Source organism: Lagopus leucura, unplaced genomic scaffold, assembly GCF_019238085.1.
Source record: "Lagopus leucura isolate 7727_CA_CO unplaced genomic scaffold, USGS_WTPT01 Super-Scaffold_100019, whole genome shotgun sequence".
In the NCBI taxonomy this organism is placed as follows: domain Eukaryota; kingdom Metazoa; phylum Chordata; class Aves; order Galliformes; family Phasianidae; genus Lagopus; species Lagopus leucura.
In genome coordinates this window covers 12,092,250-12,119,444 of record NW_024962273.1, presented here as the reverse complement: position 1 = coordinate 12,119,444, position 27,195 = coordinate 12,092,250, and positions in this window count along the sequence as shown.

Sequence of the window (27,195 nt, the reverse complement as noted above, 5' to 3'; positions counted from 1 at the left end):
TGTCGAGAAGTTGAAATTCTTAGTGCATCATTACTACTCCTTACTGTATCAGGCCTTTCTCACAGTATTACTCACAACTAGAAACACCTGAGACACATGAGTTAACCCTTGCCTCTCTTGATGCAAAATACTTGTGAAAAGTGGCTGAGGCTCTTCCGGGATCATTTGTAATAAAATAGCAGAATATTTTGTAGTGCATTGCATTTTTTTTTCCTCCTTTTCAGATCCTAATTCATCACTCAGCTCAAGTCATCTTAAAGTACACGAATGCACTTCCTAATAAAAAGTGAAGTTTCCCTGCAGGAGCGGTGAGCTGTCAGCTATTTTTCTGCCTTCCTTTATTTATTTTTCTGCCTTTCCCTTTTGCTAGCTCTTGTCAAATTTCTCTAGAACATTTCTTCTCTCTTTGCTATTCTGGAAGAAGAAAAAAAAAAATTGAGGGAAAAAAAAAGCTAGGGGCTTTAAAGTTTAAAAAATAAACACAATTTGGGAACTGTACAAGCAGCTGTTAGTTGTGCAGGCCATAATTTACTAGAATACACATGGCTGTAGTCAGCAAAATTAGGGTTTGCTTGGGTTTGCATTTTAGACAACTCACCGCTTCTGAAAGAAGCAAATAACAAAGACATCAAGAAAGGCAAAAAAAAAAAAAAAAAAAAGAAAGGGTTTGTGTGATTTTTATTCCATCACACTTACTCTCTTATAGATTCCTTTTATTGAAAAAATGCGTAATTTCTTTCTTTTTATGATTAACATCATCATTTTGCATCATTTTGGGAACAGCAGCAGTCTAGCTACCAACTGCATAGCCTCACAGAAACCTGAGTCCCAGGCAAGAAATGACTGTGAATGTAGGAGGATTACAAAAAACTGGGTAAAAAACTGATGTTGCTCGGTTTGACTACATTTCATTTCCCTTCCAGCAACCTTTATACTTAATGTTAAAAGATCTTGATGAAAAAAACTTATGTTGTCCTGCTCCAAGGTCCCTCTGCTCCTCTATTACCAGTAGAGAGGAATTGCATTTGAGGTGCTTGGAAATTAGATGTAAATGAGCCAATTCTTTCAGTTCAATTTAAATCCACCAGGAAACAAAATGAAATATAACCTGGGGGCTTCTGAAACGGTGTGTTGAGCGAAGAGCACCCAAAAGTGACTCTATGCATACTTCCATTCCCCCCACAGCATTCTTGTGCTTGTCACATCACTTGACAGTCTCTTCCTGGGAATCCCATTTACTGTTGTTGAGGTCTTTCAGTCCCTTCCCCGTGGTTGCTGGCCACTTTTCTCATATAACTAGCCATAGGATGAGAGGTGATGGACTTAAGTCGTACCAGGAGAGGTTCAGGTTGGATTTTAAGAAAAATTCCTTCTCAGAGAGAGTGGTCAGGCACTGCATAGGCTGTCCAGGGAGGTGGTGGATTCACCATCCCTGGGGGTGTTCAAGAACCGTGGAAATGTGGCACTGAGGGATGTAGTTAGTGGGCATAATGTTGTTGCAGTTTGACTGGATGATATTAGTGATCTTTCCAATCCCAGTGATTCTATGATTCTCTTTCTGTCCCCACCCATCCCTGAGTCCTGTCTTTCATCAACTCTTTCCTATCTTTTTTCTTCTCACCATGCCCTCTCACCTTGCTATATTCTCTTCTTTCCCACCTCACAGTTAGCTTTCCAACATATTTTTTTTTCCTGTATGAATTATGTATTACATTTTTTAAAGGAAAATGAAGTTGCTGCCTCATATATTCAAGTTGCAAAAGCAGGCTGCATGGAAAATCCCTGTTTGGAGTCAAGTAACTGAGTGGTCCTCATTTCCTACAAGACTTCGAAATTCTGAATTGCACCAAATCTCACTAAATGGTGCATATTACTGCCTAAAGCCTTGGCATGGTGAGGTAATTAGGCATGTGAAATCACATGCCACATGTGATACTTTAAAGCTGAACTGTTAGTGCTGTGTTAGTGCAAAACGGGCACAACTGAGCATGGTTATGTTTGCATATAGATCTGGTGCTAAAGGGGTGAAAGGAGGGAGTGGGAGGTGTTCCATTTAGAACAGAAACTGATAAAAAGTTTTGTTCAAAATACAATCGAACTTGAAAGAGATTTTGATATGTTTCCAGAAATGGTAATTGTAATCCTTTAAAGGGCCCAAAGACTTAGTGTGAATCCCATGAGACACGGATGAGTTGAGATGATCTGGTTTAATTCTCTGTTCTACCCCAAATTCTTGTTTAATCTCGGCAAAATTCTGAGGATAAAATTAAGACTCTTAATTAAAGGCTGAACGAAATTAGGTCCCTCATTACTTCAATACTTTTGGAAATGTTCACTCTCTGACCTTCTCTATTTTCAAAACATGCTTCGTTGTTCATCCTGATAATGTCACTAGTACAAACCCACTAAAAACTGTGCAGTTCACAAGTGAGAGGGCAAATAGCTGTGACCTCACAGGCCACAAAGAACCCAACCAACAAAACAAACAACCAAAAAATCCCCATTTTATGGTTGCTACTGAGTTCCTAAACAAAATAAGTAACAACTACAGACCTTGGAATAAGTGACATTTGAACAACTGTAAATGCTGCAAACAGTGGCTTTCTTCTTGCTTTCAAAAAAAACTTTATACTTCAAATACCATTGCACTGAGTGGAAATTAACCCCATTTAACCTTCAAGCCATTGTTAATTATGAAGTTACCTATCAGTATTATGCTAACTCAGTAATATTTGATCGTATCTGTATTTCCTTCAAGAGAACTCAGCCCAAATAATAAAAATAATCTGAAGAAACAACAACTAAAGATAAATTTTCTGATTAAATATTGATGCAGAAATTATTATTTATGTTTCCTGGCTTTTCTACATTTAGTACTGGTTAGCAGTGTCCCTCCCTCATGAAACATTAATGCTCTATTTTTATAGCTCTCTGCTGTTCTTAATCTGAGCTATTTTATGAAATGACTCCTTTTTGTGGCACTGAGGATTCAGATTCTTTCTGCTTATTGTGCCACGCCATTATTGTCACCTCAAGGTTTTTTAAGAACTAGTTTCAGAAGGAACTCTTTGTTACCTGCACAGATTAGTTGTGGTGATTTGAGTCTGCCCACGTTCACAGGCTGCAGAGTCTTCCAGACTTTGCTCTAGGTGTTATGCTCCTGTAAGAAATGTAAATCTTGTAAATATTGAATATAAAAAGTACCAAATCAATGCAATCACAACTACATATGTTATTAGCTGTAAGAGTTCATCAACACAAATTAACAGCAGGATGGTCACAGCCAGTCAGACTGTGGTTCACTTAGCTCAGTGTCCAGGCAGGACTAGTCACAGATAGTTGGGAAAGGGAATAATAAAAAACAACAGGAATAAAAAAGAAAAGAATAATGCTTTCTTACAATATCTTCTCTGATTTCACAGGATTGTAGAATCACAGAATGGTTTGGGTTGGAAGAGACCTCAAAGATCATACAGATCAAACTGCCTGCCATGGGCAGGCTTGCTATCCAATGAATCAGGTACTAGATGAGGTTGCCCAGGGCTCTGTTTCACCTAATTCTCAGCTCAGAAACTTTCTGAGTCAGAGATGAAGTCTTGGTGTTTGACAGCCTTGTATAGTTTTTATTCATCTGTTTGTCAGAAGCACTTTGTGGGATGCACAGCCTTCTGCAGCATGAGTTATGCAAACACATCCTGCAAAATGCCAACTGTTCTTTGTGTGGAACCCATCACATGAATGTTACACTGGGCTCCTCCAAGTTTTGTGTTTTGAAAAGCCATAAGCAGTCACTGACCTTCCTTGCTCATTTCGCATCCAGTGCCTCTGTTTGAGGCTCAGGGGTCCTTTTTTGTCATTCTTCAAAAGAAAACCATTCCCTACTTTTGATCACCTTTAGAATGCTTTGACATCACAACTTTTTCTGGGAAATGACAATGTCCCAGCAGAGCAGGGACTACAGACAGCAATTTTTACACATTTCTCCCCTATTACTTCTGTTAATACTCTGCATGAAGTTCTATGGGAAATTTCACTTTAAAGGAACTTTAGAATAACTAATCAGTAAAGGAGATTGAATTTTCAGTGTCATGAAAAATGTTTATGTTTTCCCTTAAGTTTTGTCTTGCTTATGTGTGGAAAAAATGCAGCAATTCAGAGCACTTCTTGTCCTGGTGTAAGTCAAATGGCTCCCACAGCTGGTGTATATTGATGTAGCTTTATTGATTGTAGGAGTGCTACACTGATTTATATCAGGCAAGGATCTGGGCCTCTATGTCACAGCAGAATCCAGGAGAAAGTAAAACTTTGTTTTAATACAAGTTAGGGGAGTAATTCTGTTGAGACACGTTTTTGTGCCATGTACATGTTCCTAATGAGAATTTTTAAAATCTTACAAGCCTTTAAGAGACAACATCTCTGATAACAGCGGTATATCTCTGATGTGGCCACCAGATGGCCATATTTCTGAACGCACTGTGCCGGGAGTGCTATAGCACAGGAAGTGAATTTATGTATTTCAGATGGAAAAGGCAGTCACCAGCGACAGGGGCATTGTGCTTATAGCACTTGCTGTGTCTCTCCTGCTTGTGTGATATCACTGAATTCAAAAGCCTTGTATGAATCAGTAGACACAGATATATTTCAGTGGAGGGAAGAAGCTTGGAGATGGCAAACAGCGTGTGAACTGGGTGTGACTCCTGATCCAAGAGTTAACCCCTCCCTAGATAACACATCAAACCTTATTTTGGCTGTGCCAGATTGCTCATTGGCCCAGAGACAAATGCCATTGAACCTCTGCCCATCAGACTCAGAGAAAGTGCCCTACACAATTCATTTTATGTCACTGACACCAGAAAATAGGTAGCTGGACTAGTACACGCAGTGCGTCCATAAAAAAGGGATGGAAGAAAGACATACCTCATACATGGTTTGGTTTTGTGTTTGAACACATGGTGTGCTGAAAGCAGTGCTGGTCCACCCAAGGTTATTGGATCCACAAATCAATAAAGAAAGGTGCCGAGCTTTTCATCAGGAAATCAGAGTGCATCCTGGTTGATAAAACATAGCTTTCTAACATATGACATAGCTGAGACACAGAATGGAGGAAGGCCAATACCTCTTAAGTTTTTATGGACATTTTAGTGAAATAATTCCTCAATTTTATAATTAGAAACTGCAAATCATTCAGTAATCTCTCAGTAATTATATGAAGTTTGTTTTTATTTAATCTATTTAATCTATTTAGATTTTATCAGGAATCTCAGAGGATTATGTGTGCATTTATTTATGTACCTACTGACACATACAAGAGAGGAACAGAGGAGGGAATTAGAATTTGGAAATTAAGGGGTCACAAGTCTCCTAAAAAAGTTTTAACTAAATATATATTTGCCAGCTCCTGCACCCACCCTTCACAGCTAAACATAGAACTTCACTGCCTCTTTTTTTACCTACAGGGAACAGAAACATATGGATAAAATGAGCCCAATCCAGCTCGCAATGAATTATTCTACAGAAATCTCTCTTTGACTTCAGCAGGAATAGGATCAGGATGGAACAAGCTACAACAGAGTTGTAGTAAGAGCTTCTGTTGATAGGAGAAATCAGGTGGTGAACTTTTGGCTCATTGTTTAGTTCCTCCATTACTTAACTGTCTAATAAACATCTCCTTGACCCCAGTCTAAGAGCATGCATGTAACCACTTGATGATAAATTCAGACCCAGTGGGACTACTTATGAACTTATTTATGCAAATTCTCAGGTACTCTGCTAACACTCTATTCACTCTTTGACAAGACCTTTCAGATATTATATTTTCCTTTTATTTCTCTATGTGAATTGAAAAGATAAAAAGCAAAACAAAACAGGAATCCAGGCAACAGAAGCTCATGTTGACTTGCAAAGCAGCTTCCTGGTTTGTTACTGTTCTTTTGTAATTATGACAGAAAAAAAGAGTTCATCAATAAAACAGCTTGTTTTCATTGTTCATGTCAGTCTCAGTAAGATTGTGATGTCTGCTTTTGCAGCAAAGCTTCACCTTCAGCAGCCCCTGTCCATCAGTCTAATGGGCATCCCTTGCACAAAGCTGCATTGTATAAATAAATGGCCCAAGACCAGAAAAATCCCAGTTTCTCGTATTTCAGGAAAATTGTATCAAACATCTCTTCAAACAAAAGGTTTGCAGGAAATAACTTTGATATGTCAGCAAACTGGAGCTTTAACACTATAGAGATTCCTTATTCAACTGCAGATAATTGAGTAATGCTTAAAAATGAGCATGTATTGTAATTCCAGTATTTTAAGAGAAGTAACGCAGCAAGTATTAAGGCGGCATACACCTATTATTCTCTCTCCAGCATTTAGAATTAGGAATAAAGGAATTTGCAAATGTGAGTTTGAATTAGATCAAGGGACTGGTGAATATCTTAGCATTGTCTGCCAGAAATGTTTCTGAACAATTCAGCTCTCACAAAAAAAAAAAAAAAAAAAAAAAACCCTACTGGAACTTCAAAGAAGCTGTATGTGAAATGAATGCACTCTTCTCATATCCCCATGGCAAGATCCCAGATGCATGAAGAATAAGTGGTATAGAGCATTTCGTGCTCTCCTGATCATTATGCAGCTTTATCACAGTCTTTATAAATTTTAGACTTGAATTAGGACTTTTCTTTATGAGCATAATATCAAAATTCAGAACCAAAAGAGAACACTCATTCCAATTCCACAAGAAAATAAAGTAAGAGAAAACAAGTGAATAGTACAACTGAATCCAACAGAATATTCAATGGTAAGATCAGTCATGGTCTCACAATTTATCTGCTGACAGTATTTTTGCAGGCATCTAAAAAAAAACTAACAGAGGATTTGACAAAGGACAGTGGGGATGTTTTTAGGGTTCCTTGAGAAGCTTCTTCCAGACAGCATGCAGAGAAGCATGAAATCCAAGAGTGTTTGCTGGAAAGTTGGTACCAGGGCAGGGTGGGGCTGGTGAGCTGGCCTCTCCTCAGCTGGTGAGACATGGAAATGGAGAGTAGGTTACAAGAGGGGATACTGTATCATATTTAGAAGATTTAAATAAATTATTAAAACTTAATATAAAAATGACTGTTGTCTTTATTACTCTTTACCGAAGGAAGTCACTGATTTGAACAGCAGTTAAATAGAGGCTCATTCTGCAAATCACTCTTAAATATTTCTTATTGTTCCTCTGCTAGACACTGAGGTTGCATGACCTCTCCTTAATCTTCTTCAAACAGACTCATTAAGACATTAAGGAAAGTGGATTGAATTTACCCCCACTCATTTAGTCTGAAATGGATTAGGGAATGCTAATCCATTCCGTATGGATTTCAGGTTACTAAACCTTCCAACATCACTATAAAATTTGGAAAGTTATGTTTATTTATGACCACATTAAAATAAAAAAAAGCTTGAGCCAGACATATCCTTTGATCAAACAAAAGATTTAAACTTTTCCACAGCTCTACAGCTTGTGAAATGCCTTATAAGAGGCAATCCTAAAACACTGGCATAGACTGCATGGCACACGCTCCATACAGACAGGTTTCTAATGGTTCTTGGTGTCCTATCCCATTTCATAAGGAGGAAGTGAACGGCACAAGAGGGAAGAAAGCTCTGGCTCTTTGTACAGCAGATCCTGGGGGCCCTTGTACCAGTACTGAGAGAAATGAGGGCAGCAAGTCCTGTAAGAGGAAGAATTTCACCAAGTGCTGATAAGATCCCTCAGTCCATGGTAAAAATTTAGAAAGTTTGGAAATGAGGTGTTTCCAAGCAGAGGGGTTCAAGCTCAGCACCACTCACTTGCTTATGATAAAGAAAGTCATGTGAAGGATGTGTTTCTCAGAGCTGAGCAGACAGGAACTGGGGGAGAAGAGAGGAAACAAAGTTTGGCCTTCAACACCCATCAATCTTTCCTGTCTGCTCTGTCATGTGTTTGTTTTCCATTGTCACATGGTGGCCCTGGCCTTGTTGTAAGCATGGGTGATGCATCTGGGTGTGTCCTGGCTGGTTTGCATCCATCAGATATTCTGTTTTAATTGTTTCCATTGCAGAGAGCAAAATTCAGTGTGCTATTTCACACAGTATCTAAACAATTTAGCTTGGCGTTTTTTAAAGCAGTGTCTTCACATGAAAAATTACCTATGTCTGTATGGTTGGTATTGGTCAGATCTACATTCAAATTCACGTGTACCAAACTGCTTAATAGCACATTATGCAAGAATAAAATTAGTAAATGAAGGTACCTTTCTTATCTGCATGTTGAGATGGGAGAGAAACTCAACAATCATTCCTTACAGAAGTCAGATAATCAACTTAGGAGGGGAAAGAATGTTAGATGAAGATCTCCCTCTTTAAAATAAGAACCTGATTATTCAACTTGGGTTTAAATTGTTTCCCCCGTATAACAGAGGTGTTACTTTAAGATTTGTTCTAGAGATTTTACCTTGCATTTAAAACCTCCTTTGTGTGTAATCTGCCATCTCCTTTGTTCTTGTCAAACAGATGAAGGAAGGAACTACTGCCAGCGTTTTGTTTTCTATTTGGCATATTGCTACAAACTGTATGCACAATCCTCCATAAATCTTTTATTCACCATCTTTTATTAAGAACCTTTGTGCATGTGACTGTTTATAATCATCTATATTTGCATGAAGAGGCCACTAGGCAAAATGGAAAAGAAAAAAAAAAAAAAAAGAGCTTGAACTTTAGCAGACTGAGAATTCAGCTACCAAGTTGTTAGGCTCATTGAAGAATTTGGGTTAATGCATGAGAGGTTTCACCTTTGAAACCTTATAGATACATGTGCTAGCTTATACAGTCAAATCCATCAACAAACCACAGCTCTCCAACAGTCTTTCAATTTTTTTCATGCAGTTTTCCAACTAGTCTGAAAAAGTGGACCTTCTGCATTAGAATTAGATGCTGTCCTTTGTAACTATTATGCTGAGCACATTCATGTATGTGTAGTACACTTTCGAGATACAAGGTAGCACTGTGTAAGTGTAGTGTATTTATTCAATGTTGTGCTTCTTATATCAGTACAAAATAACAAATTCTATTCTGCTCTTGATTAGAGTGATACCGATCTCTGATTATTCCTCTGACTATATAGTGATGCTCTGGACTTTAATAAGTAAGTGTGACTAATACAAGAATATGTATGAAAATACAGAAATAAATAATAACCATAAAAAAAAGTGGAAGTACAAGGCTTTTCAGACTCTTTGTTCCTTCTCTCAGCTCTGACCTAGAGAGATATGACAGGCATTTTGCAATCTGATGTGAAGCTGTAGATGGAAGTGTCTGCCCTGAGAGAAACTGCAGGCATGTAGGAAAGCTTCATGGCTGTTACTGTTTCCAGCTACCCAATGTTAAAAAGTCACAGCTGTTTTCTAATCTTTCTAATCTAAGTTCTGCATTTTCAGATAAATAATTTGCTACTGGATGCTGATGAAGCCAAGTGGTTAATGACAACATATCAAAGACTGAATAGGAGAAAGGAGAGAAACATGCCTTTGTCCAAACTGTCCAGATTAAAGTTAATTAAGGGATGCATTACCTTTGCTATTTGTATCAATGCAGGTGAGCAAACTGCTGCTCTCATTCAGTATCTGTTATCTGGAACTCTGCAGAGACTTTATATTTTAGATACTGGAGCAGTCATCTGGTACTTTGGGAAGTGGCAGATGAATAACAGCGAGTCTGAGTCTCAGTGCAGATGTATATAGCCAGAAAGCAAAGGTTTGCAGTAAAAGTAGTCTATAATAACTGTGACTTAGGGTTTTGGAAATTGAAAAACCTGGCTACAGCTCTAACTGAGTGCAGATCTCAAGCTTGCCTGCAAGACCTAGGGATTTAGGTGGGAGCTGGAAGAATGGCTGCCAAACCTACATCCTTGACATATCTTTGGGGGTCCTTTGGAGCACAATAAAATGCGGTTACCCCTTGTTCTCCAATTCTTTCCTTTGACAAAAAATTTAAAAACTGTGAGATTGACAGCAAAAAATATTACATATTTTTGATCCTTTTCTACTTTGAACTCCACAATAATACCTCACCTACATAAAGAAAATCACCAGAAGATATTGCAGTACTTTGCTCATGGATAAATTAACCTTCACAAATGTGTGGTATTGTTTCTGGCTCATCCTTTTTATCAAAATTTGAAAAATGTGAAAAGCTTAAACTTTAAGAAACAGTCTATAAATTATGAGATTTTTAATTATGTTGTAAATGAGCCACACCATGAGGTTCTAGTGTAAACAGATCATAGAATCAGAGAATCATTAAGGTTGTGAAAGATAACTAAGATCATCCATTCCAACCATTGGCCCACTTCAAGTATGCCCACTAACCATGTCATTCAGTGCCACGTCTCCGCAGTTCCTGAACATCTCCAGGGACAATGACTCCATCATCTACCTTGGCAACCTTTGCCAATAATAGTGTTGCCTTTGCAGTCAATTCATAGTGTTGTGTTCTCATTTATTCATAGATTTTCTGATATGCTTTTTTACCTTTCTTCTCTGTGACTCAGAGACATAGTTTTCTTCTAATAAGACAGGTCAGTTGAACTTAAAAGGCAAATTGCTATTACAGACTAATGCAAAATCAAGGGTAACACTTCACTTGGTTATAGCCATTTATAATCTGACCCACTGTAGTAAAGTTAGTCTCAGATCTTTCTTCACTAATTTTTTCCTATGAGAGAATCTAAGGCAATCTCAGACACCTGTTCCTTTCATTTTCAAGCCTTACCTTAAAAATTAACAATATCATGTTCCATTTCCTTCATATCAAATCTGAATATGAGATGCATGAATTATGAATTTTCATCTCAAAATCTTTCTGTCCTGTGATTATTTTAACGGCCATGAGGCATGCTGGACTGATCCATTTTCAAAGCAGTGGTTTGTATTTTTTAGGAAGACATATGAATGCTTCTGTGCATCATCACTTTTTGCTGCCTCTCTGATGGTGAGGCACTCTTGGGATGTTAATACACAAGCTAGTCTGTGTGTCCTCTCTTATGCTTCTTAACCAATGCATACTGAACTTGATGGTGAATTCATTGATATGCACACAGAGATTTCAGCATTTCAAACTCCTTTATCAGAGTTTTGGCTGAGATAAACTTTAATTTTCTTCACAGAATCTTATGTGATGCCATGTTTTGAATTTTTGATGGAAATAGTGGTGATAACTAACCAATATTTCAGTTGTTCCAGAGCAGTGCTTACACAGAGCCAAGGACTTTTCTTCTCCCAGGTATGCGCCTGCACTTCTTTGGGAAATTCCTGATCCCAAGGATGAGAAGCTGTTGTTTAATTTCACCTTTGTTCAGGCAACTCGAGCTCCCTGTGCGTAGCACTGCCTGGCCACAGGAGCCAGGCATAGGATAAGTGAGCAAACTGCCATGGCTGCGGGTCTGGTAATAAACAAAAGATTTCCCACTGTTCTGTTCACCATCGCGTTTTTCTTTCTTCATAGCTTTATGTCTTTTCCCACTCATCCTGCAGCATCTTTATTGTGCCTTCAATATCTTGTGGCAGTGAGCCCCAGAGTGTGCTCTATCAAACAGTAATTCATCCTCTGAATTTTACATCTGGACAGAATAATTTCTTTGTTCTGGGAGAGCAAATAAGAATGTCAGATTTACCTTCTTTAGGTCATATCTCTCAATACTACGAATTTTCCAAATCTACTCCTCTCTAAACAATAATAAGCTATTTCATTTTCTTCCATCATTATCCATAATAGACTTTCAGAGCTAAGAAAGGTGAGAATAAACACAAGAAGAGATCATTGTTTTTTTTGCAGAAACCTGATCATATAACTTTTTACACATCTCTCAACTGTTTACTTATTTATTGATTTAGAAGAGGAGTAGGAGCAGGTAGTGGTGATAGAGACAGAAATAGCAGGACAGTAGCTCGAAATGAGTTTGGAGAAGATACTGGAAAAGAAGTGAAATCACTTAGAAAATAAAACAAGAGAAACTACAGAGGAGGATTTGCATGGGTAAAAATGTGTAGAAAAGGTAAAGGAAAGGTAAAGAGAGCTGAACGTACCCCCTATATGTGGTAGAACTACCTGAAAGATTTTATTGGCAAATTGATGGAGAATGTTTTGCTTCTTGCAATCCAAAGATAAAAGTAAAATATAGACATATAAAGAACAAATATCTAATGCAAATATATATTAATAAAAATGCTTACATATTTTTTCTAGTGGAATATACATTATTTCACTAATAGGTTTTTCTACTGAGAACACAAAAATTATTTAAAATAATTCTGCTCCAATTGCATTAGATGCTTTTTAACAGCCAAAACAATCAATTAAAATGGTGGAGTCACAAACATTCAGATAGAGTAACAGGCACAAAGAATGAAGAAGGAAGTGAAATCTGAACACGCTGACTCCCCACATATTCCTGCAATGACAAATCACTTCTTCATTAAATGTTAGTCTTATTTTTTTTAGTCTGTCTAGACAATTTTTACTGCCTACTGAGGAGTACCAGGGAATTATGGAGTTCCTTATGTGTTGGCAAACTATACATTTTATAATCACTAGAGAAGGAAAAGTTGTTCTGTAGTATCAACTTCATAATCTCTATATTGAAGCATTTCTGCATCAAAGCTGTCAGGACATTTTCCCCACAGGAGCCCCTGCAGCAACTCCAGGCCAAATACAACTGTACATTATATCTCTGTATAGTTCTTTGTTTTAATGAACTAGTTTGAACAGAAGTGCTTTGGGAACTGGCCGACAGTTTTGCTGAGGAAGAACAAAGCAGATGAAGATTCATTTCTCACTCCTTTACACCAAACCAAGTTGGTTAAATGAAATTAAAACTAACAATTTTTTGGCTGATCATATTGCAGAAGCAACAAATGATTTCGGTTTTCAAGCTTAATGGATTTAATAGGGCATTGGAAAGACAATGAAGCCACACTGAGACTCCTACTTTACTTTGAAGTTACATTTTTTGAGAGGGCTTTTTAATATCACTGTACAGCTCTCCTGGAAGAATTGTGTACAAAGGGCTCCTTATTACTGTCATTTAATCTAAGTCCTTATAGAATGAATAGTCACACATTTAACTATTTCCAATTTTTATGTATCTTACATAATCATAAGAAAGAGAGCTGGAGGTAACATACATCAAAGCAAATGTCAGCTGTATTGGAAGTAAAATGAGACAATTTCACAGATTTGAAGGTTAGTTTAAAAATCTGTGAGGGGACTTCTCCAAAGTCACAATGTTTGTATAGGCTTAAATGAGTATTTTAGGAGAAATTATGGTATCACCTAAGGCAAACTATAAAACAGGATTTCTGCACCCACCTGGCTCTTCTGTTCCTGTGTTATATACACTCAATGAATTTGTCCATATTTTATTCTCCTGTCACCCATCTGTGCAGCTAAGTTCTTTCTGAGCACAATATTGAATACAAGGAGCCTGGCTACAGTAACTGTTGCTGCCATATCATTTTTTGGCAAGAATTTGTGTCAAAAAGCATTCAATAAGACTAAATGACATTTTGTGACGTAATTGTCTTGGAAAATAAACATCACAAAAATGTTTTCAAATGTCCCTTTCCAATGCAATGCCAGCAAAAACTGGAGGATAACCTGGACTTTTTTCCGGAAATTAAAAAAGTAAATATCTCAGAATGTTATGGGTTTTTTTAGACAGCGTATTAGATCATTTCCTTATATGTAAGAGAGGAGTAGCTCCACCCAAAATGTTGCCAGTGTGGGGTAGACAGAATAATCACCTATTCAGATAAGCCACAGTGTATAGCAAAATTTTTTAAAATGGTGAGGACTGAGAGAAGTCTTAGTTCGAGCTCTGGACAGTATTACTGATATCTTCTATCTTCTTTAGCTCTTTGAAGAGCAGAAAAGAGGGTGATTAATATAAATTCCCGTTATTATATTCATCTCAATTAAAAAAAAAACAAACAAAAAACAAACAAACAAACAAAAAAAAACAAGAAACAAACAAAAACAAACAAACAAAAAAGAATCAAAACCCAAACTCAGGTATATAAATAAACTCCAAAAATGGCTTCAGTGTGGAACAACAGGATTGCATGCCATATACTGTGAACCCAGTCTGGCAGAGAGCTTTGTGCAGTGACCTGATCTGGAATTACTCGCTCTCACTTCAGAGTTTTCAAGATGGTGAATGCAGAAACTCTCAGCAGCCCCATCAAAGCACCCCCAAAGACCACATCTGTGGTCTGAAAACTGAGAACAATTTGTCCTATTTTCCAAAAGTCTCTGTTGGGGACACTGCTAACTGAAGGCAGAGGAGCTTCTGAAAGGAGCTGAGACATAGCAAAGCAGATCGCATGTAATATGCTTACATGATGATATACAAGAGGCAAGGCTGGATGCCTGTGATTTTCCTATGTTCATCTGGTTGCTCTGGGTCCAAGTCTAAGTTAAAAATAGAGATCAGACAGATGCCTGGAGACTGAACTCATCACCAGCTATTGAATGTAACCATCTAAATGCAACATGTTGCTAAAAAGTCTCTAAAGTGTTTGATGAAAGCTGGGAGGATAGAGGATGGCAAGACTAATTTCAGATTTGCTGTTTCCTTTGCTTTGTGCCAAGTATTCACACCTGGAGCCAGAAACTGTGTACTCAGCTACAGCACTGCTTGCTTTAAACAGTGATTCATACACAGCCACTCTGCTATTTCTTTGGTTTAAGTGAGCCAGAAAAGTCTCCTTTAAAGGCAATTCTCCCTAGTCATCTTCCAGTTTAAGTTCAAAATTGAGTTGCCTTAGCATGAAATTTGGTTAAAAGCAGACATGGTTATTTCCACTAGCACTATAGGGAGGAAAAATCTCTGCAGATTCAGAAGCTTTCTTCACGTAAATTTTCATACATTCATTAGTTCCAGTGAACATATGTGGAACTGGAACCTTCTGCTACTGCATAACCTGGGAAAATACATTACATGGAAAGAACTTGTTATTTTTGCATGCAAGTTGAGAGAATAAGTACCAACAAACATTGTGTGGCTGCTCCCAGGCAAGCAGAAAAGGTCTGTGGCATTTTCCTCTTCGTGCACCCGGGGAAATCCTGCAGCAGCTAATCTGTTTGTTTGGGGACTCATGGGAGAGGCTGTGAATCCATGCGGAACTCTACTGATGATAATAACGCTAATAACTTTCTCAAGAGGAAACAAGCTGAGACAAGGAAAATCACAGAAATGAGCTGACAAAAGGAGATCTGTTGCTAGATTCATTCTGCATCACAGTTTTATTAATGTTTTGGCAAAAGGGCATTTGATACTGGGGGAAAATGCTCAGATCTCTGAATCTAGTCAAGTTCTGGTTCCGTTGTCTTGTCTTTATATACAGACTATTTAAAAGTAACAATTAAATGGGTCTCAGCAAGTGGAAAAGCAGAGCTGAAGTTCTGTTGGTAACTCTGTGTGCCACTGACTCCTGACCACAACTAAACAAATTCCCTAGATCTTTGTTGTTGTTTCCATGGATTTGTTTCTTTAATTTTTTTTTTTTTTTACTCCAGTTGTCATGTGAGACTCTGATGAGATTTTTAATGTTTCTACATATGTTATTAGTGTTGCTCCAAATATTTCCTTTTCTCCCAACATCTACTGCTTAAAAAAAACAAAAAAAAAAAAAAAAAAAAAAAAAAACAGAAATCCTCCTTAGTAGGCAGGACTAGATTTCCTGACTAGAGATACCCTAAAGGAAATCTGGTGAGTTTGCCAATCTTAGATCTATTTAAAATACCACCTCCACATTGACAAATTAGTAAAGACATTGCCAGTCGTTCACCTTCTCTTTCACCTTTGTTAAAAGTTCCTGAAGTTTTGGTAAAATGGTGATGTACAATCTAATCCGGCTTTCTAGTATCCCTTTATATTCACTGGAGAGAAGGAGAAACGCAGGTTTGCTGTGCTTTATAGTCAGTCCATGCATCAGCTTTTGGATGGGAACAAACACCCTCTGAGCAATTAATCTGTGCTCTTCACTGGGGTACAGAGGAAGCTGAAACAAGATGCTCAGCAATACCTCTTCTATTAGAAGACTTAGGGTACTTCTTCTGTTTCATAAGACAAGTGCATCATTCAAAATCATCTCTGAAAGCCTGTCAGGAACAGGAACAAACAGCCAACAAATCTGTTCTTCTATTCTGTTTCCTTATTATTATTATTATTTTCTTCAGGAATATATAAGATTAATTACTTGAATCTAAATTCAAGGCATTTGTTACAACTTATTTTGTATGGAATAAAATAAAAATCTCCAAAACAACAACAGTAACAACAGTAATGATAATGTTAGTCCATTTGAACAACCTAAGTATTTGACATGCAACTTAAAATTCATTCTTCCAGTGAACAGAAGCAGATTTGCCTCTTCTTTTCACCAGTATACTGGTATTTGCATTCATTATTTATTTTTTTCACAATTAAGAAATAAAATAAAACTTCTTTCTAGAATCGGAGCAATCAACTCCTGATATTTTTTCCCCATTCTTTAAAAGGCATCAAGCAATGAAGTATTTCAGTTGTTTTCAAAGCATGTTAATTCAAAAGCAGGTTCATACCTTCAGCAGACAACACTGATGTAGAGTGTACTGATGTACACTGATGGCAGCATTTCAAGGATTGGGGATTACAGGACAAGAGCAAGATGCTTCAGCCTGACTTTGGTACAAAAGAAATCTGATTTACTGCAATGAAGCTTTGGTCAGGCTCTTAGTTTATCTACTGTCTCTCAGTTACCACAGAATGCATTACTTAATGGGAGTCAGTTCTGCTCTGAATTGAACTTAGGGAATAATAGATAGTGGAAAATTAATGGTGAAGAGGACTGAAAGGATGTTAGGGCCCATATTACCCATTAATCACTGGTGGTTTTGTTCACTGCGACCAGAAGGTACAAAACACTGATGAAGTTGTTTCTAGGAGTTGATGACAATAATAAAGGAATTATTTTAGGACTTCCTCTAATTTTAGAGATGCTCTGGAGCCATGGGAACTACGTGAGTCTCCTCTATTTTTGCTGACCAAACATTCAGACAAATAATCTCTATTTAAACTGAAAACAGACTATTTCCTTTTATCTAAGAAGTGAATCTGTTGACATTCTTACTTTCCTTTTTAATACAAGCATTGCTAATTTGCTTTCCGTCCTCAGATTCTCAAATTCTATTAGGAAGTATCCAGATTATTATGAGATTTTGTATAAAGGCTTCAATAGCAAAAAAGAAAGTGAATAAACAAACATTTCTGCATGCAGATAAAATACAATTTTTTAAGGAAATATTTAACAGCTTTCAATTGTAAAATATTTTCTAATTAGAATAATGCACGCAGAACACTACCATTCATTTCTCCCTTTATACATTCTATTATTCTTATTTTTAAACAAAGTTTATTACTCAAGGAATCCTTGAAAGGAGCAATGAAGTTTCTCATCAAAGCTGAAATCTCATCTCCAAATGTATCTGTCCCTGCTGGCTGAATTATTCTGAATTTGGGAATTTTACTTTGATATAATACTGCATAGCATGTGACATATTATTCAATATTGTTGTTAGAAAGAGTTATCTGCAAAGCAATAGTTTTTATCACACCTGTAGGAAAAAAGGGTATTTTGCAAAAAAGCTTCCAGTTTTCAAAAGAAATCCACTTTGTTTCTCTCATTTCAAAAGGCAATGCAAGGTTCTCTGTGTGTGTGTATGTGTAAGACTCTCCGGGCATCTAATATATTCATAAAAACCTACCTTCAATTTAGCCAGTTGCATCCCTCGTTTCAAGCTACTGGAGACTATAAACTCCGAAGTAAAGATTTCTTATAGAAAACTAATGACCCTGCTTTTTATCCCAGCAGTCTGACAATAATTTACGTAGTACTTGGTGTTACATTGTACTTTGATCCTGTAGGGTACAGTATTGTCCCTGAATACAGTTTGAATAGGCCTTTATATGGCCTAGAAAATCCTACATCAAATACAGCTGTTTGAACACATAACCTGAATTTTCAAACAACTGCTCTTCAAGTAAAACTCATTATTGCTCGAAGTCAGACTTGATACCAAGTCATCCACTCAATGCACATCAGCTTCATGTGGCAACCAGCTGTAATTGTGGGGACAGCACAGAAATGTAGAAGCTCGTTCAGCAAAACACTGCCTTGGACTTTGGCTCAGTATGGGTCACTTTGTCTCCATTTCAATCTGGCTAGAGAAAAGGACAGTGCACAGCGCTCCTAATCAAGGATTTTAGGCTTCTAAAGTGTTGTGCTTATCTCTTTTCTGTCTTTTACATCAGGAATTAGCTAACGCATTTCTATTCTGTGCTGCTTATGTCTTTACCACTGTCTTGATCCAGACCAAGAAAAACATCTTTATTCTTTTTCACATAATGTTTTACACATACTCCAGGATGTGCTTGGGTGGGGAAGTTCCATTCCTCATGCTCATTGTTGCACTCCCATTGCATCGCACCAGCTGAGCGATCTACCGTGTGCTGAGTGGAGTGTGGGGTACCATGTGAGGGATGAGCCATGGTGAGGAGACACTTTGCCCTTTCTGGATAAATAAAATTATTTGACTTCTCAGCATGTGGAGCACATCCCATCTGAATGGAAAAACTGAGTCTCTGAAGAAAACTTGTGGACTTAAATATATATATATATATATATTGATTTTAAGGAGCTGAGGTACTCATTCATGTGTCGCTATGTATTTCAGCCAAAAACATTCTTCTTAGTGAGAAGAAAGGTAGTGCTGGAAGAAATCATTTTCCATCTGTGAATGGCAGCAATATTAATCCGTATGATTAATACTGTAACTATTAAAGGAATGGCAAAGCGCTCTCTGTTTAGTTAATATTACTAACAAATACAGATCTGTCACTCAGAATGCTGTGTACTCAGCAATGTTGTTCTTACGGTATTAAATATTTACTATTTATTATGATTGCTACTTTTGTTATTTATTGGATTGCAGCAGCCAAAACAAACTGGCAGCTTGCAGAGGAACTAGAAAAACATTTCCAAACCCAGCTGCCTTCAAGTGAGGTGCTTATATACAACACAAGATATTTTGGCCTTGATTCATGAAATACCATTCCACATGTCTAAATCCTGTAGGGCTGGTGTTAAGCTCATGATCCATCTCCTTTTTTTGGAGGTAAGGAATTTTGCTGGATCAAGCCAGTGGTTAAAAGCATCCTTCCGCTTTTCAGGAGCACTGTATTTCCCCTTAGATAGCTCTGAAAATAGGAGCAGAATCTGATGGAGATTTTCAAATTGTTTCCTAGTGGGGACATTTTCAGCAGATGAATTTTGATAACTATGTTTACACATATTTACTTTTATTCTCAGTCTGAGTAGTTTGAAATGCCTGATACAAAACATCCTAATTGTAACTTATAAGAATGCCTCTGATGTAACACATTAGCTCCTGCCCAAAATAATACCTTGATTTGGACATAATATTAAATATGAAATTGCTATTGCACTGAAACTTCTGTTAAAATGTAGATGAGTACAACTATAACAAGTACTATTCCTTATTATATCAGCATCTTTATTTTCTTATGATTCCGAAGGAACTGATGAAGTTAAGGTAATAATTGTAGTGGTGTTCATTTTCCATGCCTCACAAAACAGCTGAGGGTGTTTGCAGAGACAAGATGAATGCTTTCCTTCATAATGCAAAATATTTTAATTTTTCAGGTTCCTCACCTTGCCTTTAACTTTTGACTCAAGTGGCATTTTTAATAAATTTCAGGCGAAGCAGACTAGATGGACTTAAATGAAAACTCATTCAAGTACTTACTATAAGTAAGGATTTTATGTATTATTAATGAAGTTAGGAAAGAAGTTTCAGGTGCAGGAAAACCGGGTCTCCTCTGTATTCTATTCCATTGTTTTCTGCCTGGTATGACTTCATTTTTCTGTTATATTTGTACTGCACACTTTTTTATAACTCATAAAATTAAGCTGAATTGAATTTTCAAAGCATTTCCCTCTCAGGTTTTGATAAATGCAACTCTCTCCGACTATATTTCCATAGACTTCACTAAATTACCTTTAATTGAGACCATTTGTTATGAGATGATATCTGAGCCCAAGACCAATGGCCGGGTTTTCTCTATAATGCTGCTCACAGCAAGCAATCAGATAGGAGACTGCAGAAACATAGAACCCTTTTTAACTAGCAGTACAACTCACTAGTAAATGTAAAAGGTTGTAACATCTTAAAATAATTTATGGTACTGTCAGGCCTGAAGAAGAAAAGACTTCTCTTGGGAAGCAGTTTCAGTAGCAACTTCAAAAATTGTATGTTTGATAAATAGCACCACTGCTAACAACGTTCAAAGTGCAAGGATCAAGGGAACCTTAAATAAGGAAGTCAGTCTCTCAAGTTCATACAAAACCATTATGGAGGAAGACGCTATGACTGAACAAGAGATGAACATTTAGTGTGTCAATGAAAGCAACAAGGAAGACATATCTACCAGTCTTTTGGGAACTGAATTTTGAATTCAGTCTGTATACCAGGATGTCACTGGTGGAAAGAGTGGGTTTTTTAAATATAAAATATTTTCCACCATTGTAAAACTTTTGAGAATCTGAAATATATTTCTCTCTCATATTGAGGCACAACTTTTAACATATGAATAAAACAATAATAATTGTGATACAATAATAAATATAGCTTTGATCAAAACAAATATTACTGCTATATGATGTTACGGTGCTTATCATTTCAACTTTTTATCTTGTTGAGCTGAATTTTAGCTGCTATTTTAAAACAGGAAGTTCTTCATCTGGAAATAGTTTCAAAATTAAATACTTTAGTTTGTAAATCTTTGCAGTTTTTTGTGTTTTTTTCTTCTTTTCTCTTTTAAAATAAATTACACCACTGAAGAAGAAGCTCATGAAAAGTACTACCTCCTACAAATGGACATTTTCCAGTGAAAACACCTTATTGGAATAAATACGGTATTGAAAACCAGGAGTAATTTTCTTCAAAAGAATTTTCCATTTACCCATATATTATAAGGATAGATGGATAGATATGCTTTAGAAAAGTTCCTCTTCACAATATCAAGGAACATAAAATGTTAAATTTCCCTGAGACCTTATTCAGCTCTTGTGGACACAATTCTCTGAGCATCCCAAATTTAGAGAACTCCTGCCTTTTCCTTCTGTTATCTTATCTCATATTGTCCTTTGCTAGGACAATATGCTTTGACAAAGATAAGAAGGAGAGGATTTAGTTTGTGAATGCTCATTATAACCTTAATGAATGAGATACCACTGATTAACAAAGAAATAAGAATTTTGTTGTTTGGAGAACAAGGTAACCTACTCCATTAATCTATTTAAGCACTCAACATTAAGCAGGTGACTAGTGCTACTGTTTCCAATTTCTTACAGTTGAAACTGTTTTGTTATCACATGGATCTAGCAACAATTCCATTTTTTTCTTCAAAAACTTCTTTTAGAAATAAAGCTAATCAGAAACAGTTACGTTTCCATATACTGAACAAAGTCTGTGGTTGCCTTGATGCACCTAACCAGTTGCATAAGATATTATCTGTATGTCCATATCTCTACATACTTTTGCATTACCTTTTTTTTTTTTTTTTTTTTCCAATTTGATGCTCTCCTTTGAAACATTTTCACATAATTATGTTTAGACAAAATATGGACTTTCCCATTTAAATTACAGTTTGAGTCATGGTACTAATTCAGAGTATTTTTCATTAGGAATCACTGTCTTTTCACAGAGAATAAAGAATGCAGACAAAGCATCTCTAAGCTACACATACCTGGGTATCATAGAAGCGGATTTTTCATCTCTAAACAGGTTTCAGGCTTCATGAACATTACCAGGAGAGCTGGAAGCTGGGTGGCAACAATAGCTTCATTCTGGTTCCTACTGGAATGGCCTAAAAAATCACATAAAAACATCAGATGCTAAAGATTCCTCCAAAAAATATAACTCTCCTAATGTAAATCATTGACTGTAGCTGGTCTGCCTTGTAAATACACAGATACTGATAGACATGGGGATGACTATGGCACAGTGAACTTGGTGGTTTAACATTTCAACAAGAAAAGAATCAAAGTCATTTTCAAATAATCTACATGTAAATTTATTTTGGGTGGATTACCTCATTCTTCAGGTATTTCCAGTTTTGTTTGCAGGCCTTTTAAACTGGAATAGGTTGACTTGTCCTAGGTTAGCCCATTTAGCTGCCATGTTCCGTTTTTTATAAGATATGAACATTTTTTTTTGTGGCCAATTTTTTTTTCAAAGTAGGCATTTTTAAAAACATTTTTTCTCATTCTCCATCAGTTGAATTTGTAACAGGAAATGATTTATACGCCTTTTATTATTTCTTGAGGCCATTCAGTGATCAGAGCTAGAACTAAGCTACATTTTTTTTAAACTAATATCAGCAGTAGTGGCTCCTGCAAAACAAAATATAACCTTAATAATTTATGCAGCCTTTGAGAAAAGAAGGGATTAGCATGGCGTATCCACAATCTAAAAATTACTATTGTTCAGAAAGAATAATAATAATGAAAAAAGATTAAGCATCCATATCCAGGCTAGAATTGCTATTGTAAATGAGGCATTAGACTGAGGAATTGACCCTCTCAGACTCAGCAGCTAAATCTTTCAGTGAATTATGGGATGGTCCTACACGTTAGCGTTTATCCACAGCCTCTGGTTCTTCATACTAGCTAGAGAAATGATGTGCTGTGATGTGGACCTTGCTGCATACGTAATCTAGAGTGTGAAATGAACAGAGAGCTCTTGTAAGTGACTGAAATGTCCCTGACAAAGAGAAGTTCCAAGAGAATAATCTTGAAATGCCAGGATTCTGAATCTGTACCTTAATTTACCTTTTGAAAACAACAACAAAATCCCACTGACAAATTCAATCCATCATCCTTTCATATACAAATGTTTCCTGAGATGTGTCTACTTCTTTGTTTTTACTTTTAATGATGGAATAATCTTTGTCCCCATATATTCTCTAGGAAGTCTGAATCACTGGAAAATCAGGGACACAAATATGATAACTACCTGCAGGCAGCTCCTTTTATAGTCCCAAGATAATTCTGCAGGAGTTGATGCCTGTAATCCTGGCACAGAAACATGCAAGGAAATGACATTTCAGTGGAAATGCCATGAGTCCTTGCTTGCTTTAGAGAAGCCCAAAAAGCAGGAGTGAGGAAACACTTGCTTTTCCATCCATTATGCAAAGACATTCAGTGAAATATTCCCTAGAGGCAGAGAGATGACTTGGGATGTGGAAGATTCAAGTTCAGCTCCCTGGTTCACTGCAAAGTGAGCAGTGTGACCACCTTTCATCTGCTCTAGTTTGCATCCATGTATGAGCACAAAGCACTTTCCTCACTCAGCCAAGCAGATAAAGCAGTTAGTTTTAACACAGATCAGTTAACGCGCCACTATTCATAGCCTGGCTTGCAAAGTTAGGTGGCCCTTCAGAAGTTTGTGACCTAAACTGAAAAGCGAATGATGAACAAAATATATGCACATTGATCTTTCTTAGATGATGCTCTGCATTATTAAACACTGAAAAAATATTTTCACCATTTGAATTCCTATCTTATCTTCAGACCTGTCTCTAAAACACTCATTTAGTTTATTTTTTTTTAACACTGGATAAATCATGGAAAAGAATAATAGTTTCTGAACATCATATGATTTTTCTAACCTGCCCTTTCTGACATCTCTCCATAGATTTCACTATTGGCTTGCATGCTGTTTTCAAATTTATGTACTTTTGACTGCAGCCCAGCTGTCTCCCACACAGCTAAACAATTATTTCGATATCGGTTCTTTGATGTTAATACCCACCTTTTATTGCTTCATCAATACTGAGCACAGAGTGAAATACAGCCAGCTGCAACTTTTAAGGCTTAGAGATCATGGTCATGAAGATGACAGAATCAAATTCACCCTATCCAAAGTTTATGGGTTTTGTGTTCTTCAAACCACTGACATTTTTTTGAACACAAAAGTGAAATGCCAAACTCAACAAGTGCACCTAAAGGATGATGCTGTGAGTCTTTCTTTGATAAAGCATTAAGTGGTCTCAAAGGAGTTACAACACAACAAACCATGAAATTTAGATGTGCAGATATTCCACCATGTGAAGAAAAAGTCCCAATCCTTTTTAGTAACACTTGGTTTAATTTCTCTCCCTAGCTGATTATCTGCCCTTCATGGACTCCTCCTTCTACATCCAAGTTTTGGAATATTTCAGTCAGATTCTCAGCTGCGAGATTTCCAGGCAAAAATACCTGAGGTATTATAATACTACAAAAAAAGGAATATTTGTTAATAATTGCATGTGTTTGGTTTAGTTGTCATCTTTTTAAAACAAACAAACAAACTGATGAATAACTTGGCTTCTCTATGGCTTTCTGGGTCTATGGGTAACCATAACCTTTTTGTGTATTTACATATTCTGTTTCTTAAATGATATACTAATGAAAGTACAGGAGGTGATCATTTCATGGTAACGCATGAAGCCAAAGGCCAAGTACAACAAAATTCTCCAGGACATAACATGGCCTAACCTGTTTTAAATGAATATAGTTCATTCACTTGCAGCCCTTGGCAGCTATTGCACCTCAGCTGAGAACCCACAAAAAGAAGGTGAATAAAAAAGATAAAAGAAAAAGAATGGTGAATAAAAGAAAAAGAGCTTGTAAATTTGCCTAGATCAAGCACTGTAGGTATCTGTATCCTGATACTGCATAACCATTTACATTAAGTAGCTGGAAATAATATCAAAATGGGTTGATATTTTCCACTCACAAAAGGCAGAAAAATCACATACTCAGAGAATCATTTAGGTTGGAAAAGTCCTCTCGAAATTCTCAGGTTTGATTTTCTTGGCTCGTTAGACAGGGAGTAGTCACACTCCCATGGTATTTGATGAAGTCTGTCACTCTAACAATAGAATACAGTACAAATAGCATAAAACAGACAGGATATAGGAGATGAGAAAACACTGAAAACTAATTATGAGTCCTGGTAAATGTTTTCTGCTGAAAATTTTTGATACATAATAGGTTTTGATTAGAACTAATAATTTTTGCAAATAGAATTTGCTTTCTACACATATTAGCTTTTTATTTGAAGAAATACAAGCACTCCTAGAGACTTTCTTTTTAATCTGAGGATTATTAGTGTATAATAGATATATGATCTTTGGTCCAAAAATAATGCCTCATATTTATTTCCATGGAAATTACAACAAATACAAAGAGCATAATAACACTATTTGTTAGGGAAAATTTTCAGCTACAAAACGCTGCTTTCTGACATAATTACTACCATTATCTATGCATTTTTGCATAGATAGAAGAAGAGCCTGCATACTGCAATCATAAAAAACTGCACCAGCAGAGGTGACCCACTGTTTCACAGCTGCCATGATGTCATCATTGCTGAAACAAAACTCTCACTGTTTTACTGTGCTCAGATCCACTGTTGGATCTCTGTCAATATTCAGTAACCATCAGTGAATGTCAACGGCTGCCACTTTTTCCTCATGGAGGAATTCAGTGACATGTAACAGAATATTGGTGGGAATGTTCAACCTCTACTGCCATATCATCAACACCCTTGATGCTGTGGGCCAACATAATCAAACAGAGGCATTACTTTCTGAAAAGCCTTCATATATAAATATATTTTCATAAAATATTACATATAATATAAAAATAGGAAATATATTTTTGCAATTACAAAATATTTCCAAGTAGCACTAATAATTGAGGGTCAACCTAGATCTCTTTACAATTTTCTTTACCATTTCCTGTTTCTCACATGTCCCAGATACCATCATCTCCTGAAAACACACAGGTCTTCAATCAGCATAAGAGTTTCATAAAAATGCCAGGATATGTTTAACCAATTAGCACCATGACCCTCCCTTTTTGAAGTGCTGTCTCACCAGCACAGCTTCTCACAGCAAGGACAAATGGCATGGGTAAAGGCAGCCATCTCTTTAGCAGTATTGAGTATGAGAAAACAGAAACTCCTGGAAAGAATAATGTTATGATAACTAAAGAAAGCCTGAAGAGGATTAAGTAACTTTCTAGAGAAAATGAAGATGATAACCAGCTGAAAACTACTGCTAATGACAGCAAAAATTCCATGTCCTCATCCTTATCTATAAAAAAGTTGTCTACAACAGTTCTTGATGATGATTCTATGAGCAAAAAGAAAAGAGTTGTTTATGTTTCAAAAATTTATCTTAGGCATTTCCAAATAATGTGGGAGGTTTCACTGGTCCTTCTCCTAATGAATGACTCCAGACATGAGCACAATGCAAAGATGTCTCATCTGGCCACATTTCCTACCCACACACTGTAATTCTCTGCCTTGGAGGACAGGATGTCACTGCAGCAGCAGCCAGCAGCGCTGCATGGTTAGGAAAGCAACAACTGAACCATGGAGAATTAGTTTCAAGGTAGAAGAAAGTTAGGAAAATAATAATCTGTCTTTTTACAATGTTTACAATGCTAGGAGTTTGTTGATTTGCTCCTTTGCTTATTTTTGTGATACTAAATTTGATTAGAATGAACTTTCCCTGTGGGTACATTGGCAAACCATAAAGTAGAGATACACTGAAGTCTATTATAAAGTCAGAATCTATAAATAAACTTAGACTTACACAAAACAATGCTAGGCATACTGAGCATTTTATTATTCAATATGTCTTTTTGCTAGTGGCATATCTACTTAATTCTAAGAGATCTGTTTTTGCTAAGCCTAGCAAGCATTTAATAACTAGCACTTTAGAGCAACTTTTGTATAAACAAATATTTAAAGGTGCTGTTGAAAGATTCTTGCTCTTTTCTTCAGTAAACAGATGGAAATGTAAAGTTCTTTGAAAGGTTATGAACATTTTCCTGCTCTAGAGAAAAAAAACTTGGATCAAAACAGCTCAAACTTAACTTGTGGCTGCTTCTGGGATAGCAGAGTGTTCTTACACCAAGAGATCTATAAACTTCTTGTTTTGGTAGCTAGATGAGATTTTTGTTCTTCTAATCTGATCAACAGAGCTTTCAGTTTACTACAGCTAGGTTTTTTCTC